The sequence below is a fragment of the Narcine bancroftii genome, chromosome 1 (assembly GCF_036971445.1).
Source record: "Narcine bancroftii isolate sNarBan1 chromosome 1, sNarBan1.hap1, whole genome shotgun sequence".
Classification (NCBI taxonomy): Eukaryota; Metazoa; Chordata; class Chondrichthyes; order Torpediniformes; family Narcinidae; genus Narcine; species Narcine bancroftii.
This window is the reverse complement of record NC_091469.1, coordinates 29,734,160-29,754,796: the sequence shown is the minus strand read 5'-3', so window position 1 is coordinate 29,754,796 and position 20,637 is coordinate 29,734,160. Positions and strand designations below refer to the sequence as shown.

At 42.7% G+C, this 20,637-nt stretch overlaps 1 protein-coding gene across 4 annotated transcripts in view; it reads left to right on the top strand.

Annotated features, from left to right (window-relative positions):
- The window catches only part of LOC138756797 (PALM2-AKAP2 fusion protein-like), a 194,128-nt gene that overhangs the window by 54,468 nt on the left and 119,023 nt on the right, over nt 1-20,637 (top strand). Inside the window, exon 2 of one of the 4 annotated variants that reach the window (XM_069923217.1) lies at nt 7,794-7,897. The exons of the other annotated variants lie outside the window; for them this stretch is intronic. The gene's annotated coding sequence lies outside the window, so the exon portion shown is untranslated. The remainder of the gene's footprint in view (nt 1-7,793; nt 7,898-20,637) is intronic. 4 annotated transcript variants of the gene reach the window in all.

The following is a 20,637-nucleotide window of genomic DNA, read 5'->3' as shown; positions in this document are numbered from 1 at the left end:
ACACTATTTGAAATACTGAAGAATTCATATTCAGTGACTTTACAGAAACTATGGAGAATGCTTTGGAGAGTTCACAAGTGGCTGTTAATTGAAGTGAATGAATGGACTATTGTCTTTTCAAGCCACAGCAAGAGATAGACAGTCTCCTAATACCTCGTCACAGAAATGTAATTGAGAGGTTATTGTTTACCTGAAACAACAGATTGACCAAAATACAAACTCCTATTGTTTGCTGGAGAAGGTCAGGGGTTTTGCAAGAGCGAGAGAGAAGAGAGAGAAAAGGTCATGCTGCCTGGCAGCTTGAGTCTCAGAGAGAGAGAGAGAGAGAGAGAAGGGAGTCTTGGACTGTGTGTGACACAGAAAGCTGTAACAAGCCAGGAGAAGCTTGTTGGAACTGAAACAGAAGCTCCAGAGTGACGAATGGCTGGAAGTGCTACCTGTCTGATGTTTCTCTTGGAATAAGTGGAACAGAAAGGAACTTTGTAGAAGCCTAAAAGAAAGAGGTTATCATCTGGAGAACCCTGATGGGGCAAGTTTCATCAGCAAGACATTGAGGTGACTAATGGTGGTACCTCAGTTGTGGAAATCCTGGAACCACACATCTCTCTCTGCCAGCCTTCAAGAACCTTCCTGAACAGTCAACATCTACCTTTCAAGAATCAGAACCTGGTGAAGTTTATATGTGTTAATTTCTGTGCACAGTATAAGAATTGCCTGCAACCAGTGAATTTGGAAGAATGAGAAGTGAGATTGAACTGTGAACCAAATAACTTTTCTTAAGTTTACACACACGTGTGCTTAGAATTAGAAGGGGATTAAGTTGGATTAGTTAAGTAAATAGTGATAAGTTAAAGTTTGATTCTGTTTTCATGTTTAAAGATGATTAAAAACAACTTTGTTTAAGTAACCATTTGTCTTAGTGAGTATCTATTGCTGCTGGGTTTTGGGGTCCTTTGGGCTCGTAACAGAATTGATATGAGCAGTGTCCTGTCTTAAAACACCATCTCCATCTCGAGTAGGTATGGTGATTGGCTCACACTGGCTTAAGCATGAAAGGTCAATGGTCTTATTAACTATCCCTCACGAGTTGAAAGATATAATGAGCTTTACAAGCAATCTGGTTCTGAGTCAATCCTGGAAGTGATTAAATTAAAAATTTTAAAATTTAATTTTTAAAATAATTTAGACATACAGCATGATAACAGGCCATTTTGGCCCACAAGTCCGGGTCACCCAATTTACACCCAATTGACCAGTACATTTTGAAGGGTGGGAAGAAACTGGAGTCCCCAGGGAAAACCCATGCAGACATGGGGAGAACATACAAACTCCTTACAGACAGCACAGGATTCGAACCCGAGCCCTGATCACAGACACTGTAAAGGCATTGCGCTGACCGCTACCCCAACTGTGCCACATATTCGATTAGATTCGGTGAAGATTCAAAAAGTGTTTTCAAAGCAGCCAAGAGCATTTTATAGCCAAAGAAACAATTTTGAAAAGTAATTGTCATGTAAGAAATACAGCATCTGATTTGTGCAGAACTAGTTCCCACAAATGCAACAATGACCAAATAATTTGGTTTTTTTTGTATTGGTAAACATAAGAATAAATATTGGGTAGGATACCAAGGATAATTTTCCTACTACTCTCAGAAAGAGTTGCTTGCAAATACCTGGTCTTTATATCTAAAGAAGAAGCATGGTAAATTGGGAGTACAACAAAGCATTACTGATCAGGTTTATAGCATGGTGTGGGTCTCTCATATGAGAACTTTAACATAGTTGGCCTCTTCTGTGCTTAGAAGGAAGGAAGATGATCTCATTTGAAACATACAAAACTCTCAGAAGGTTGGACAGAGCAGGTGTGACAGGACATTTCTAGTATCGAGGGGTAGGCTGCTTAGGATTGAAATGAGGAGAGATTTCTTAATTTAGAAGATGGTGAATCTTTGGAATTCTATACCACACAGTGGTGCTGGAGAAACTCAGCAGATCATGCAACATCCATAGGAAGTAAAGAGTATCCAACATTGTGGGTCCAGGCCTTTTGTTAGGTATATATGTTTTGCATGGTAAATGGCGAAAGTTTATCCTTTAACCAACTATGCAGAAGACCTGGCCTTTAGCACCTTCTGATCTGCAGCTGTTCTTTCGGAAGCATGCTCTTTTCTGAGTTTTCTACCTCCAACATTGATTATACTTGAATGGTTCTGCTTTGGGTGTAAAGCTCAGTTTGAAAAAGGCACTATAGAAATACAGATCCTTATTTGATCATGGGAGACATCCCAGCCATGAGGTTCTCACAAAGTCCTGTACAATATGAGCACATCTGATTATGGTTCTGCTTACATCCAGTTCCCTACAGTACCAACGGAAAGTGTTGAAAACACTCAGGCTGAGTGGGAGAATGGATCTCCACACTCATCTGTGGAGAGAACAACAGAGTTACTGTTTTGGATCTTTCATCAGGACAAGAAATAGTTAGAAAACTGGCATGTTTTAAGTTGCGGAGGAGCGGAGAACATAAAGAAATGCTTGTGGTGGCATGGAAATCAAGGGCTTGTTAAAGGGAGCCAACCTGTCTCGAGGAAGTACAAGCAGAGGAAGAGGACAGGTAAAAGATAATTCTGGAACTGAGAATAAAAACCTCCAGTTATTGGAAATCTGAAATGTCAGTGCTGGAAATATCCAATTGGACAGGCAGCATCTGTGCAGAGTGAAAGTCTATGTAATAGGTTGATGACCTCCTATCTGAACTGGCTACTTCAGACACAAACTGGAAAGGCTGGTTATCTGAAATGGTTGCTTTCGGGCCTTCTAAACAAGAGATGAGATGCAGTTTCTCAGGCTTATGTTGGCATCATTGAAGTTCCTTTCCTCGTTATAGTCAACTAATTAGCAAGCTGAGGTCTGTGCTTGTTTCCTGAAAGAATTTGATAAGTCAGCTCAGTGACTAAATTACAGCACAAAACACCATTAATAATCAAGTGATGCAGGAGTGAATGAAATGTAATCCCAGTGAGTACCACAGACTTGCCCATGAATTAATGGGGAATAGATGTACACTATAAAATATAGGAGCCGAAGTAAGCCATTTGACCCATTGAGTCCCCTCTGCCATTCCATCATGAGCTGATCCATTCTCCCACTCAGCTCCGCTCTTCTGCCTTCTCCATGTAATCTTAGCTCTTTTCACACGAGCTAACCTGTAAATTGGCTGTTCATTGAACCGGTTAAAGAAACCGTTTTTGTCATTCACACTGGACCACTGTTGACCAGTTCTCTGCATCCTTTAACACTCACCACCAGGCATCCCCGGGGAGAGGGGCATCTATCGTCCACCAGTGACGTCTGAGTGACACATCTTCTAATTATGGTTTTTGTAATATTTTGTTTACAATTTTAAATATATTTAACAATCAACAATCATACCAAATACAAAACATCAAGAGGGCCCCTCCCTCCACACCCTTCCCTCTATACATCCTATTAAACAGAGAAAGATCAAAAAGAAACAAAAAAAAGCATCCCATTGTCAGTGTGTTCAGTAAAATGTATGGATATACAAAAATACCACAGTGTTAAAATCTTTAGAGGTCTACTGGCTAGCCAGTAGTGATGGTAACCCTATATTGGTGCCAGTGAGATAGATACCTATATGCTCTAATTAAGACTGTCAGATTTGAAGGAAGGTGTTGTATCCCTTCCTGAGATTGTATGTGACCTTTTCAAGTAGGATACAGCTATTCATCTCCAAAGACCATGTATCCATGAGTAGCTCGGAGTCAGACTTCCATGATACTGCTAAGTACTTCCTGGCCACACAAGGCAATTTCTGCAATTTCTGCAAATTTAATTTGAGAATTAGTTAGTAATCTACCAACAATGGTAAAGTTCCCCAGAAGATAAAGCTTTGGGTCTGCTGGGAAGGTAACTCCCATGATCTTCGTCAGGGTGTCTCAGAGGGCATACCAAAAGGGTCTCACCTTCGTGCAAAGCCAGGTAGAATGTAAAATGGAACCAACCTCTATACCACACCTAACACACATTTCTGATAATTCAGGTTTATATTGGAGTAATTTCTGTGGGATGAGATATAGTTGATGGAGAAAATTATAATATTACCTGGCATTGATGGTAGCCAACAAACTTCCCTGACATAGATCTGACCAGGGTTGTTCTGTCAATTGTTGTGTCTAAGTCTGACACCCATCTCACCCTAGATTTATCCAAACCTGGCTTTTGGCTCTCAATCGGTCATCAATTTATATTAACAAAAATGCATTCTAGAAATAAACATATACATTTCCTTCATGGAATAGTTTTTCCTTCTCAGTGAGGCCCAAACTGTCCCCAAGCAAGGATCATAACAGAAGGTAACTTTAAAAAAAGATCTTATTGGACAAGTCATATTTCTTCAGCTGTTCAAATGACATGAAAAGTCCTTTTTCGTCACAATCTTTCCGATGTTGTATCCCCTTATGATACAAGGTTTCCAAAATTTTATTGTTCAAAGTCATGGGTACAAGTTCCTTCTGTCTTCAAGCTGTCCTAGTGACAATCCTCTTTTCAGTCCAGAGCCTCCACAGGTCTCACCCCATATTTTAACTGTTTTAAAATGGGGTTGTCTGTCCTGCTGGCTATAATTCTAGAATCCATTCATACATGAAATCATTTGATCTTGTATTTAAACAAAATTAATCATGCCTAATTATAACAATTATGTACAGCACAGTATGAGCCCTTCAGCCCCTGTTGTGCCAACCTATATTGACCTTTTATAAATTTATAAAAGACCATGGGAAAGTGGTATAAAACACATAGCCACACAATTTATTAAGACTTTTGGAAAGTTAGGATGAAATACACACATCGAGCAATGGCGGACCTGCCTTCCGAGAATTCCTTGCGGCAGGGAAACCCTTCCATAAGTACACTGTGCATACAGCCCTTTCTCTGCTGCATGGAATTCTGGGAGAGCACGTCTGCCATCACTTGATGTGTGTATTTCATCTCCAACTTTCCCATGGTCTTTATAGAAAATGCAGCTATGTGTTTTATTGCTGCTACCACATTCGCAAGGTCCTTTATAAATTGTTTTATAATGTGCAGTACATAAAGCTTAATTTTGTAATAATGATTAGGCATGATTAACTTTGTTTAAATACAAAATCATAATGCATTGGTCAGAATTTAGTAAATTAAATACAAAGTTTATACCTTTTTAATCTTTTTTGTTTCCTTCACATTACTTTATTCACGCAAAAACGTCATCAACGTGTCACTACTTTGCCCTTGAATAGTCCATGTCCCTTTCAGACTGGGCTAATCAGCATGCAGGCATCTGACGACCCCAGGGATCTACCTAGGCAGTCCATCCCCGGTGGATTTGACACCTGTATGGCAATTAAGGAGCACTCATGCTGGACCCTTAACCTGTACATTGGCCATTAATTACTAGGACATGGTGCCAGTGTGAAAGGGGCTTATTTTTAATACCTGACTATTCAGATAGTTATCAAACTCTGCCATGTATACACCCAATGACCTGGCCTCCACAGCTACCCATAGCAGCAAATTCGAGGGGTTCACAACTTTTTGGGTAAAGGAATTCTGCCACATCTGTTTTAAATGGATGTCCTTCAATCCTGAAGTTGTGCCCTCTTGTCCTTGATGCCCCAACTTTGGGGAAACAACTTTGCCATGTCTACTCTATCCAGACTTTCAACGTTCAAAACGTTTCTGAGGTTCTTCTCATTGGTGCTTCTCATTTTTTTTAACTCCAAGGAGTACAGACTGAATCTGGTGACTTTTGGATTCAGGTGCACAGCCCAGAAACCTGAGCCTTAAAATCCAGGTTACAGTGCATTTTGCTCTGCACTGTTGGAAGTGTTGTCTTTCTAAAACAATATCGAGAGCACCTAATTCAGTCTTTCCTCTCACATTTACACACCCTCACACCCCTCTCACATTTACACACTATTCTTACAAAATTAGTATTTTTTAAAAAAAATCTTGGAAATACCTGTCTTGACGCAATGTCTCCTTTCTCCATAAAACATGCCTCTCTGAAGCCTGGGTCATTTTCCCTTACATCTTTATACATTGCTGGCTCTCCTTTGAAAGTTGCTCCTGTACTGAATCTTGGGATGTCTAACTTTGTGTAGTGTCTTTTAATACATTCAAATTTTTGTCCTGCAGCAACTGGTGACTTACAGTGCAATTTCTGAGCTGTAAAGTGACCTTGCAATTAATTCCCTACTCAGTTTCCACCAAATTAGGAAATCAAGAACCATTAAAAAATCACAGCTTTCTATGATGCAGATGTACTTTGTTAAATTGAGGGCCCTGGGGTCTGCACATTATTAGCAGGAGCTGAAAATTGCCACTTTGTGAGACATTGCAAGTTTCATTGGGACCTTTATAGATCTTAGAGTTGATGTTCAAAGTGCTTCTAAGGAAATATTTAAATAAAGATTAAATCATAATCAAAGGCTCAGAGTGAATCCTGGCAGCTAAACAGCTCTTGAATGTTTCTGTGGAAAGAACTATCACTAATATTGTGACTATTTAAGAAGAATTATTGAATTTCAGTAGAATCCTGGACAATAGAGTTGGGGGCTGAGAGGAGGCATAAAGGCGAGAGACTCTCTTCTATCTTTGGCTTGGCTTCGCGGACGAAGATTTATGGAGGGGGTAAATGTTCACGTCAGCTGCTGGCTCGTTTCTGGCTGTCAAGTCCGATGCGGGACAGGCAGACACGGTTGCAGGGGAAAATTGGTTGGTTGGGGTTGGGTGTTGGGTTTTTCCTCCTTTGTCTTTTGTCAGTGAGGTGGGCTCTGCGGTCTTCTTCAAAGGAGGTTGCTGCCCGCCGAACTGTGAGGCGCCAAGATGCACGGTTTGAGGCGATATCAGCCCACTGGCGGTGGTCAATGTGGCAGGCACCAAGAGATTTCTTTAGGCAGTCCTTGTACCTTTTCTTTGGTGCACCTCTGTCACGGTGGCCAGTGGAGAGCTCGCCATATAACACGATCTTGGGAAGGCGATGGTCCTCCATTCTGGAGACGTGACCCACCCAGCGCAGCTGGATCTTCAGCAGCGTGGACTCGATGCTGTCGACCTCTGCCATCTCGAGTACTTCGACGTTAGGGATGAAAGCGCTCCAATGAATGTTGAGGATGGAGCGGAGACAACGCTGGTGGAAGCGTTCTAGGAGCCGTAGGTGATGCCGGTAGAGGATCCATGATTCAGAGCCGAACAGGAGTGTGGGTATGACAACGGCTCAGTATACGCTTATCTTTGTGAGGTTTTTCAGTTGGTTGTTTTTCCAGTCTCTTTTGTGTAGTCTTCCAAAGGCGCTATTTGTCTTGGCGAGTCTGTTGTCTATCTCGTTGTCGATCCTTGCATCTGATGAAATGGTGCAGCAGAGATAGGTAAACTGGTTGACCGTTTTGAGTTTTGTGTGCCCGATGGAGATGTGGGGGGGCTGGTAGTCATAGTGGGGAGCTGGCTGATGGAGGACCTCCGTTTTCTTCAGGCTGACTTCCAGGCCAAACATTTTGGCAGTTTCCGCAAAACAGGACGTCAAGCACTGAAGAGCTGGCTCTGAATGGGCGAGAGACTAATGAGGAAGTTAAGGACGTGGTTCTGGCCATTTAAACTTTGTAAATTTACTTTGTTGCTTGCATTTATCCAGTTGTTTCCTCAAAAGTGATCTGCTGTTTAGAACGTGGTCAATGCTGGGAGGTTCCGGAGAAAGATCTGTCATAATTGCATCATCCTCTCTTTCAGGAGTTAGATTCATTGTACAACTGAACTCCACTGGATTTACACAACTGATATACTTACTGGATATATAATGCTATGACAGCATCTGCCACTTCGTTTCGAATCTGGTAAGGAGTTTTGTAGCAGCCTGCAATTGCGGAGATCGGGCCAGCACATCGTGCGGCAGCAGACGCGGACAGAGATCGCTAAAGCAACTCCCAAGACAATGAACCGGTGGGGGTAGAAGCTGGGGCAGCATCAGATGAACAGCCCTAAAATGGCATTGGTCAGGCTGCCCAGCTAACTCAGCAGAAACAGGCTGGGGAAGAAGGGAATTCATATGCATGAATGTTCCCGCCCGCTATTGTTATTCATATGGATGACTCAGTCAATCAGCAAAAATGGCAGGAACTTGAACAGTATAAAAGCAGCCTTTCCAGCCCTAATAAAGGAGTGAGCTTAACCTGCCATACTGTATGTTTCTATGTAGCGGTTGGCTACAGTTTGTACATTCTCTCCATGTCTGTGGGTTTCCTCCAGGTGCTCTGGTTTCCTCCCCACATTGCAAAAAATGTGTGGGGGTTGTAAATTAATTAGTGTATTTAGGTTGCACAGGCTTGTGAACCTGAAGCATCCATTACCCTGGTGTTTCTCTCAATTAAAATTTATCCAGACACTGGTGAAGAACACTTGCATGCACTCTACAGCAAGGAAGCGGGCCATTAGAATGAACCTGATGGAGATTCTGCTCCACACCATGCACAGCTGGTTGAATTGCTGCATCATAGCTGCAGAGACCCGAGTTCGATCCTCATCTCTAGTGCTGTCTGTGAGGAGTTTGCACAATCTCCCTGTGTGTTGTGGTTTCCTCCCATAACTGATATAGGTGTGAGTTGATTGGTCTTTATAACCTGACTTAGTGAGTGGTAGAATTCAGGGTAGGTGACGAGAATGTAGAAAGAATAGAGTTGTCTGTTCCATGCTGTTCAGTGAGGAGTCTCTTTCCATTCAACAGCATCTCATCTGCTCAGCCTGGCCTGTTCTTACTTCCTCACTCGTACTCCCTTGGTTACCCCTGGAGTAGGCATCACTCTTGATTCTAAGTCAGGAAGGTGTTAATTTGAGTCCCAGAAGTATTCTCCTGGACTTGTGAGAGCCCGAGGTCTCAGCTTTTGGGTGATGCATAAAAACCAAGATGTCTTCTTTTCTTCTCTTTTCTTTGGCTTGGCTTTGCGGACGAAGATTTATGGAGGGGTAATGTCCACGTCAGCTGCAGGCTCGTTTGTGGCTGACAAGTCCGAAGCGGGATAGAAAGACACGGTTGCAGCGGTTGCAAGGGAAAATTGGTTGGTTGGGGTTGGGTGTTGGGTTTTTCCTCCTTTATCTTTTGTCAGTGAGGTGGGCTCTGCGGTCTTCTTCAAAGGAGGTTGCTGCCCGCTGAACTGTGAGGCGCCAAGATGCACGGTTTGAGGCGATATCAGCCCACTGGCGGTGGTCAATGTGGCAGGCACCAAGAGATTTCTTTAGGCAGTCCTTGTACCTCTTCTTTGGTGCACCTCTGTCTCGGTGGCCAGTGGAGAGCTCGCCATATAACACGATCTTGGGAAGGCGATGGTCCTCCATTCTGGAGATGTGACCCACCCAGCGCAGTTGGATCTTCAGCAGAATCTAAAATACATATTTTGTTACCTCTAATGAATTCTCCTTTGCAGACTTGGCTAAAATTTATTCTTCACTCACTATTCCATAGCAAGAGATTCTTTGGATGTTATCACTTTGTTGGTTCAGGGATCTTGGTCTGTATATCTTGTCTGCTGCATTTTTTACCTGTATCTTGGGGAGCGTGGAGAAAGGCATACTCCAAATGCAGATCAAGAGCTGGGGCTTCAGAACAATGACAGCAAACTGGCACTCAGACACATTTTTAGCTGATGTTAAACTTGCATTGAAGCACATCATCAGGGATCAGTCTACAACCACTTTGAATGGAAGTCCCAGTTGTTCACACTGATGTGTGTCCTTCATAAATGCCTAATGATGTCATGGGTTGTTCACTAAAGGATTAGTCCTGCTCCTCTGGACAGCTAACATTTGATTTCCGGGTAACCAATGAAACAGCTAGGCTTCTATTTGTATTTGTGAACTCTTAATAACATCTCAATATTAATATCTCCAAAATTGCCTCCCCCTCACATGTTCTCTTCACCAATCCTCCCACCCCCAAACGGTGATCTCACTCAGATGAAAATGATGACCACAGAGGCCATTGTTGTTTTGAGATCATGTTTACTCTGAGGTGGGAGAGAGGGAAGGGGAGAAGTTTTTTTTAAATTTTAACACCATGGGATTCGTTTGCATTGTACTATCTAAAATGGTGATGAAAGCAAATTCGGTGATAGCTTTCAAAAAGTTCCAAGAGAGGCTATTGCAGAACTTGCAGGGTAGTGGAACCATCCTGCAGAACTAGCACAGAAATGGTGGGTGAAATGCCCACTGTGTTCTGTACCATTTATGCAAGTTCGATTTATTTATTTTTATATAATTTAAAAAATATATATAAATAAATGTGGCCTTCCATACAGAGCATGGAAGAAGTTTGGGGTGACACAGAGATGCTGGTAGTTGAGCTGTAACCCCATAGTCCCAGAGACCTGGGTTCAATCCTGACCTCTGATTCTGCCTAGGTGAGGCTTTCTCAGTCTTCCTGTGGATCGCATGGGTTTCCTCTATGTCCTCTGGTTTCCTCCCACACCCCAATAGATGAGAAGGTTGATTGTCGATTATAGAAGGTCCTCGTGAGTTGGTGAACAGTGGGCTACGCTGTGTTTTTATTTGTGTTGCAAACCAGAGCATGGCCTCATCTTAATGTTCAAATGAAACGTGGCTTAGTGCAATTTTGCAAGTGAGATGTGTCAAAACAGTTGAGGTTATAGTCTGAAAGAACGTTCTGGCAGTTTATCACCACTGCGCAATAATTTCTTCTGGAGTTTGGAGAGTGGAGGGAAGTGGAAGAGGGTTCTGGTATCAGTGGGGGTTCTTCAGAATTAGGAAGTCTGAAATAGCCTTACCACTAGTTATGCAACCTGAAGAAAGGATATGAACACACAATTGAATGTAAACTCAGAATTGGGAGTAATTAGAATGATTTCAGACAGCAGATAATATCCTGAAATATCACTGAGGATGCTCTGAACCCTGGACATGTAGTTTCTATGATGTTTATCAGCTTGGGTACAGCTTATGTGATGCTAACACCTGTCTCTTTAGGATTGCTGCTTGGGTCTTCCTGTGGAATAAGTACATCCTGAGGATAAATGTGGGCTTATTTTCTTTCAGGGAACAGACACAGACAGATGTGTGTCAAAGAAGGAATGTTGATCATGAACTAGAATAGACAGGAGGGGAAGCAAACTCTGAGGGTCGATAATGAAGCTGGCTGTGCGATTTGGTAAAAAGTTAGCTGGAATCCAGAGGTTGAACAATTTATCTCCAGGGCACTGCAAAGCCCTGCACACAATATTTCAAAAGGAATTTTTTTTTAAACAAGCATTTTAATGGATTCTTTTTGAAGTCATTATTCACAATTAGTTGCTATTGTAACTGAATGATCTAATGTGTTCAAATATCAAATAAAACCACTGTCAATTTGCACATTTATATAGTAAGCCTCCTCTATTTTTGCCTTCAAGGTTTATTATGGTTATGAGTCTACCTTCTTTCCAATTGGCTGCAAGCAGCGAATGTCTGGAGTCTGAGGCAACAGGATCCAGGAAATCGCATGAAATTTCCCCAAAAAAATAGCCAATTAGAGCTGCTGGGTCGAATGCAGGCCTCTGAAAGAACACAAGCAGGACTGTATTGTTGAGCCCCCATGACCTTGCTATTGTTGAGAGAGGTTTCTGTGAGGAAATGCAACCTTGCATGTCTCCTTACATAAACCTCCTTTCAACAATGAGCCCCAACTTCACCTCTGGACATGCCTATTCCACAGGAAGATCTGAGCAGCAGGAAAGGTGACAGATATTGGCTTCAAGTTGGCAGTACCTTAGCAGGTAAACAATACAGATAACTAGAGACTCAGGCTGCAAATCATCTTCAAATTGGCAGTACCTTAGCAGGTAAACAATACAGATAACTAGAGACTCAGGCTGCAAATCAACTTCAAATTAGCAGTACCTTAGCAGGTAAACAATAGAGATAACTAGAGACTCAGGCTGCAAATCATCTTCAAATTAGCAGTACCTTAGCAGGTAAACAATACAGATAACTAGAGACTCAGGCTGCAAATCATCTTCAAATTAGCAGTACCTTAGCAGGTAAACAATACAGATAACTAGAGACTCAGGCTGCAAATCATCTTCAAATTAGCAGTACCTTAGCAGGTAAACAATACAGATAACTAGAGACTCAGGCTGCAAATCATCTTAAGTGATACTTACTCAGTCATCCATTTGGGATAATGGCTGAACTTCAGTCTTAACTGTTCCCTGATCTCTATGCACTGTGATTTCCTGGGACCAAATCCATCAAGCTCGGTCCTGAGTATTCACACTTAGGAGTTAAGGTGTCACTTCTCGTCTCGGTCCTAAATGCTGACAATGTATCTTTATTCTGGACTAGTTAATACAAATGACCCCACAGTATCTACCCAATGCAGTCGACCCTTGTTACGCAAGGTTTTTTTTCCCTCTGAACTGTACATAAACTGATTTCAGAACTCCGTTTTCGCTAGTTACTGGTCTCTACATATACGGGCTACAATTCTTTCATTTCATTGAATAGGTACCCTGTCACAATCCATAATTAATCAAATGTAATATATACTATATCCAGTCATTAATAAATGCCACAAAACCTTATTATTTATATTCATAAGATGTTTTAAAAATGTATTGTGTACAGTCGGATTTCTATGTCAGGTCTTCCGTAGCAAAGAGCCCTTGTATTCACCCAATCTTCTGTTTGACATCTGTCATGATCCTTGATCAATCCAAGGTGCTTAGCATCTAATGATGTACTTCTGCAGTGTAGGAACATCCACATTCTGCAGAATCCGAATCAGAATTTATTGTCATGAACAAGTCACGAAATTTGGTTTTGCAGCAGCGGCATAGAGTGAATATTCATATTGTGAACTATCTTACAATAATAATTTTAAAAAAACAGCAGTGCACAAAAAGTAAGGCAATGTCTTTGGTTCATTGATTATTCAGGAATCTGATGCCAGCGGGGAAGAATCTATCCTTGTGGTGCTAAATGCTCATCTTTAGGCTCCTGTACCTTTTTCCCATTGGGAGCAGAGTGAAGAGGGCATGAGCTGGGTGGTGGAGGTCTTTGAGGATAAAGGCTGTTTTTTGTTTTATTTTAATAAACACCCCCCTCCTGTAGATGTCCTTGATGGACTGAAGCCTGGTGCCCACAATGACACAGGCCAAGTTAACAGCCCTCTGGAGTTTTTCTAGTCCTGAGATTTGGTGCCTCCATACCAGGCAGTGATGCAACCAGCCAGAATGCTCTCCACAGTACACCTGTAGAAGTTTTCCAGAGTCTTTGGTGACAGTCCGAAGCTCCTCAAATACCTCACAAAGTATAACTGCTGGCGAGCTGTCTTCCCAGCAAGTTCCCACAAAGTGAAAGGATCAGGTGATGTTGCTTAAGAGAAGAATGTTGGGCAGGAACTGCGAAGAATTTCCTCCAGTGTTTTGTTTCGAAATGGTATTAAAAATTTTAAAGATTTATTTATTCAAAATAACTTTGCTTCTTTTGAACAATTATCAGTTAAATTTAAACTCTTTTGTTATATATTTGCAAGTTAGGAAGTTGTTCAGTCTGAACGCTTTTCTTCTAATCGCAGACTCTAATATTCTTGATATACTTTTTGATCTACAATTTATTCACAGCAGATTGTTATGTATTTGTATATATTTATTGGCTAAGATTAAAAATGATTGAAAGTGTGGTCTTAATATAACTTTTTCAGATGAAGGTTGGTATTCCATTCTTAGTTTGATCATTGATTCTTCATTCTGTGCAAGGCACTGTTTATTACAAGGTGGTACATAGAATGCACATGTCTAAACTCAAATAATCCAGTTTGATAAGGTAACATTTTTGAAGCCTCACTGATTCATATATACTGGGAATGACCTAAATTAGGAAGATATTGGGAGAATATCTTTTATTCTTTTTCAACAATTAAAAAAAAAATAAATTAGATCCATGCCCTTTAATTGCCCTGTTGGTTTTTCGCATGAAACGGATAAACTTTTATCGCCATCTCAGAGACATGGTACCGTGCAATTGTATACAAATTCCTGTATGTGTATTTAGAGGTTTTTCATATCTCCTGAAAAAGACGGCAGCTCCAAGGTTGCTGCATTCACCCCAGCACTGCACTGTGGTGTCAGCTTCAGTCCTTGAAGTGGGAATTGGCCTCAATCTTTTGATTCTGCATCAAAGGTTGCTAATCAAGAGTGTTCCCAACTGAGCATTGCTAATATCACACCAAGCCAAGTTTATTTTTGTTTTGCTCTTATTCTACCTTTACCATGTCTTGCTGCAGGCTGGCATGGGAGCAGTCAAAGCTGGAATGTAACCTGTGATTAAACCCTCAGGGTCATCCTTGGGGTGGGGGGTGGGGGAATCACCTCAGCAAATGAGCATAAAATTTTTGCTTTTAAATGAGACACTTCACCTCTGAAGAGGTTTACAGACGATCACAGAGCTCATGATTCATCTGGGTGAAGCATTTTGCTGGAACTGTTTTGAGGTGTTATGAAACTGGTTACCTTGTCTACAAACTCCCTGATTGCCTTTTCCCATTCCAAAGGAACTCTCCAGCCATTTTCTTTCTCAGATGCAGTCTTCTCCATTGAGAAGATGTGCTGTTTTTCACTGGAGGGATTTGCTTGGAATGGGATTTGACATAGTGTAAGGAAGAGAGCAACACTTACAGGAGCTGCACAGCTGTCAGAAATATCCTCTGTTTTGTGTCTTTGAAGGATGCAGTCACCTTGATAACCTGATTGATACTGTGCTCCTTGCTCTCAGTAAGTACCATATTTGACAGCATATAAGAATCCCCTCTTTCCCCCACCTCCCAAATTTCAACAAAAAAATGTTCTTGTGTATTTATGGGCAAGTTGGTGAACTGGTTCCTCCTGCACATCTTGCGCTTCTGACAGTGACCGCCATGGTCGGATGTGAGTGGTGTTGGTCGTGGTGGTTCCAGAAAGCACAAGCTACGCGAGGGAAGGTGGCTGCAAATCTATCAGCCCACTTCCTGGACATCTGCAGCATCTCCACGGGTTCCTTGAAATTCAACTTTGCATAAAAAGGCTGGGGGATATTATTGAGCCAATATTTTGGGGGGGGGGGGGTCTTGTATGCCATCAAATACAGTATGTTGAAGACTGAATGGAGGGTCTCGGAGCTCATTTGACTGGATAGCCTGTGAGAACTGTACTTGTGCATGCTCATTTCTCTTTAGCTGTAGCAGGCCTGATTTGTCCTTAATGGGGAAAAGGGTGGAGGGTTTGGATTGAATTACATGATAAGCACCATCAAAGATTTCCTATATTCCTAATGGAGTTGAGAAGAATATGTGTTAACTAAGCAATAGTGAACTGTATTTTTCTGAAATGCAATCCTGACTGTGATCCAGGACATTTTTGCACAGCAAGTTCCCAGAATTAAAAATTTCAGAGTTATACTTTTTACAGCATGGAAATAGGCCCTTTGGCCCAGCTTGTCCACTCGAACTAGTGTCATTTGCCAGCATTCAGCCCACATCCCTTTGAACCTTTCCTATTCATGTACCTATCGATTTAACTTTGCAATAATTATTTTGCAATACTTAGTTCAGAATTCTAGTGGTGTTATTGGAAGAGAGAGATATTGCAATACTAGCAGCCCTCAAGAAACATCCCGTTAGATGCCGCAGATGTAAACAAGAGACCCAGGTACAATAAAAACCCTCTGTTATCTGGCACCTATGGGAATTGCTAGATGCTGGTTAAGTGAATTTTCTGGTTGTTTGAGATTGTGTGTTGCATGATGGGTGCCTCGCTGTTAGTGCGCCACAATTTTAAACTGCTGTATTTTTTACCTATTTATTTTCTGTGATATTTTGCTGGTTGCTTCAGGCTGCCAGATGCATGAATTCTGGATAACGGGTTTTAATGTTGTTTTAAATATTTTGTTGAGTTGATGAATTAAGGCCATCACATTAATGGAACAAGTAAGTTGAAAGTGAAATGTGACATCTCTGCCTAATTCAAATAGGTTAGAAGGTTGTGAGTTCAGGCCCCAAATACGGTGAATCAGGGGTTGTTGATGTTTTTATTCCATGTCTTCTCAAAATGTGAAGATCCCTTGATGCAGAGTCGAGAGATTCACGTACTCTTGCGTTTTTTCCTCTTAAATACTCCCTGTCTACTTCTTTCTCACTCCTGAAGCAGCGTTTCAACCCAGAATATCAACTCTTCATTTCTCTCCACAGATGCTCTGAGTTCCTCCAGCAATTTGTCTTGTTTTCAAGATTTTTCTTATTGACGAGTGACAAAACAGAAAATGCAATATTACTCAAAATTTCCTTGAGGCTACTGTAAGGCAGACAAAAATTCGCTATCAGCAGAAATTTCCCCGCATACCTTTCAGAGAAAGAGAACCAAAAGAGTTGCTCCAGAGTCACAGAGCATCTATGGATTCACCCCCAACACTCCTGTAGCCCCCACAGCCACACAGCCTTCAATCCAAACCATCGGCAACCCAAGCTCCAGATCCAAACCTCTGACACAATCAGGAAGCCCTCAGCGCCCTGGGCACCCTTTTATATTTCAGTTCTGATCCCTGGTGCCCCTTCAACCAGTTTCCAGCATTTGGCAACGTAGTGTGAGTCCCTTGACTGCTGTCACCAGCAGCCTGATTCAACCTCAGAAGCCCTTGTTGGTCTGCCACTGTGGTCACTGTCCAGTGAGTTGTCGCTTTTGCTTCTCCTTCTCAAATGAGAGGTGGTCTCTTTTCCCCCCCCCCTTCCTTTTCTAGTGCCCTATGCCTGTCCCCTGCTTGTCCTTCCAAAATGGGAGGTGGGGTGGGGGGTGGTCTCCCTGTTTTCTGGTGTCCTGCCCCAGTCATTTCCTCAGAATCTGAAACACCTCAAGGCCGCTGCAAAATATTGGCGCCACCATCTTGGGGCTCAAATCGCAAGATTTGAAAATAAACCACCGGCGGCTCCTTTAACAGGCTGTTTAAAGCTTGTACAGAGCTGACAACAGTCGGACTTGGCAGTTAGACCCCAAGGGGAAGCACTATGTCTCCTCTCCCCTCCCCAGGTCTGCACTAACAGCAGCACTTCCGTTGCAGCAGCTCCTGCAGCATAGCCAATTTTTTTTTGCTCCAGATTCCAGCATCTGCAATCTTTTGTTTCTGCATTGTACAGATTGGGAACCTGGTTACATTCACTTGGCTAAAATGGTAACAGGACCAGGGTGGAGCAGTGCAGTTGTGATTTAGTTCCATGATGCCCTGTTTTATTTGAACATGGATTAGGGATCCCAAGAGCTGAGAGTGTATTTAGTTCCTGACATCATTCAAATGGCTTGCCTGGTCATTTCAGAGGGCAATTAAAGAATCCAGAGGTTTTTTTAAAATTTTAATTCCTAAAGTTTTCAGTATTCATCTTTAATTTTCTTTCGACAGAAGAAGCAATTGCAGGTCAATACATTGGTGTTTTTGGAGTTGTATGTACATGGACAGCCTGTAAGACAGCAGATTTTATTTCCTTGCAGACTTTTTAGAATTTAGTGTTTTCATGAGGGTCTAACAGTTCCATTGGTTTTTTTTTCCAATGCTAATTTATTAATTTGACAACTGATATGATAGGATTTGAGCTTGTAACTTCAAGTTAGTCCATTCAGGAAAGGAGTAGTGATTCTTCTGGAGCATATCAATGTTACGAAGAGGATGTTGAAGGTCTTGAAATGTATAAAGGTGTGGGTAACACCCTTGGGCATGACCAAGTGTGCTTTGGGATGTTATGGGAAGCACGATTGCTGGGGATTGGCTGAGATTTTGCATCATTGTTCCCCACAGGTGAGGTACCTGAAGGCCAGGATCACTCGTTGTGTGTTAGTTGGGGAAGAGCAGCAGGGATAAGCAGTAGGCTGCAGGCTGGTGGGCCTTGCATCAGTGGTGGGAAAGTTATTGGAAAGAATTCTGAGGAACAGGATTTGTTTGCTTTCGAAAAAGCAAGGACTGATTAAGAATAGTCAACGTGGTTTTTGTGTTAGAAATTGTCTCGAAAATTTGACTTGTGTTTTCTTTTTGAAGAAGTGGCCAAGAGGATGATGTTGAGTTTATTGTTTATACACATTTAACAATGAACAAATGCACCAAAATTCATCCATGCTGCAGCCAAACAGGTACTTGTAAAGAAAAGCAATAATTGTAGGTTAATGGAATTAAATTAGAAGAGATAATAAATACATAGAAGGGTGACACAGTTAACGTAATGGTTAGCACATTGCTATTACAGCACCAGCAATGCAGGTTCAAATCCAGCGATGTCTGTAAGGAGTTTGTACATACTCCCTGTTTCTGTGTGGGTTCCTTCTGGATGTCTGGTTTCCTCCTACCCTCCTGAAACGTATGGTTAATTAGTGTATTTGGGCAGCACAAGCCTGTGGGCTGCATGGGCCTGTTACTGTTCTGTATCTCTAAATTTAAAAAAAATATTCACAGAAATTTTGATGAGGGCAAGGGTGACAGATATGGACTCAGTCTTGCATGGAGGTCTAGGCCTGAAGGTTGGAATGGATGGGAGGCGGGGTGAGTTGGCAAATGGAAATGAGGTTGGCTTGGCGGCAGGAAGCAGAGGGTGGTTGTGGAGAGTTATTTTATCAGATTTATGGTCTGTGACTAATGGTCTACCATGAGGATCATTGCCGGGATGTTTGTTGTATAGTGATTTGGATGAAAATAAAAATGGCGCAGCACGCTTAACGTAGTGGTTAGCGCAACGCTGTTACAACTGGGGTTCAAATCGGGCACTGTCTGTGAGGAGTTTGTACATTCTGTGTCTGCGTGGACTTCCTCCAGCTCCACCGGTTTCCTCCCACTCTTCAAAACTTACCGGGGTTGTAGATTAATTGACACAGGCTTGTGGGCTGAAAGGGCCTGTTATTGTGCTATCGGTCTACGGTAATACATTAAACATTTACATAATTAGGAATTTTGATGATGGCAACAAAATTAGTGATGGACATTCAAGAAGACTGTACAGCAGGGGTGTCAAACTCAAATTCACGGAGGGCCAAAATTAAAAACTTGGACTAAGTCGAGGGCCGAACTAAATATTTATTGAAAATTTTCAACAACATCTGCATGTTTTCTCTTCTTTCAACATATGTAATGTTAAACTTTAGGATATAACTTTAGGAGGATAATGTTACAGGTCAGGAATAGGTAGCTCAAGTTCACCCTTTGCTTGACCTGAGGGAAACATATTTGGTCCCTGTGGAGATGTAGTCAGCATTCACAGGCTGTGTCCATTTTGGCTTGCATCAGGACTCAGCATTTCCTGCTCACTCCTCAGGCTCTAGGCCTCTATTCACCCTCGACCCACCATCCCTCTACCTGACCAGTCCTTTACCCAACCTCTACTCACCCCTCACTCCACTCGCTCTGCCTCTACCCACCCCATCCTATACACGCCCCTCTACTGCCTCTCCCCTCAACCTGTTCCTCCCTCTACCTGTCTCTCACCCTCTAATCACCCCTCCCCTTTTACCTCTTCCCTATCCACCCCTCCTTCTACTCAACCCTCCCTCTAACTGTCCCTCGCACCACCATAACTTCCCCTGCCCATTACTCCTCACCTACACCCTCTGCCCACCCCTGCTTACCCACCCACTCAGGCCCAGCGCGCTGCCGATCAGCCTTTGCGGACAGCCACCATCTCTCTCTTCACGTGCAGGGCCGAACCAGCCGTCCCTGGGGTCCGCGCGGGTGCAAGCACTGAAGGCCGTGGCGACCGGGAGAAGTGCGCTCGCGCTGTGGAAGGGCCGTCCGGTGCCAGTCGCGCGGGGTTCGCGCTGCCCGGGGGCCGTGCGCAGCCTGCCATGTCCGTCGCGCCGACAGAAAATCACAGGCGCACGCCAATCCGCTGCACCGCTCGACAGGTGGGAGAAGTGACTGGTTGTGCGGGGAGCCTTCCAACTGGCTTGCCGGCTGATGACATCAACAGACTTCTCGTGTTACAATTTCTGGTGTTACAATGGGGAAGGATGTGCTATGAAGGGGGAGGATGGTGGGGATGACATTACCAAAAAACAGCATCGGCTCTCGCTGCAGGGTGGGCCACCTCTAATACATTTTTGAAATGATCTTGCGGGCCAAATATAATTATATCGCGGGCCAAATTTGACCCGCGGGCCAGAGTTTGACATGTGTGCTGTACAGTATGAGATTACAGCAGGATTTGGATCAACTGGGAAAATGGGAAAGAGAATGGCAGGTGGAATTTAACACAGACAAGTGGGAAGTGATAAGATTTTATGAAATTAAACCAGGGCAGGGCATGCATAGTGAATGACAGGGCCCTGAAAGTATGGTTGAACTGAGACTTTGAGGTACAAGCACATAGTTCCCTGAAAGGTGGTGAGAAAAGCTCAAAACATACTTGCCTTCTTTGACCGAGGAGTTGGAATATCATTTTACTGTGGTACAAAAGATTGGGTAGTCTGCACTTGGAGTACTGCACAGTAGGAAGGATGTGATTCAACTTGAGTGGCTGCAGGGAAGATTCACAAGGATGTCACCTCAATGGGATGGCTTGAGTCCTCTGTCTCCTTTCCTCCAGCCTCCCACC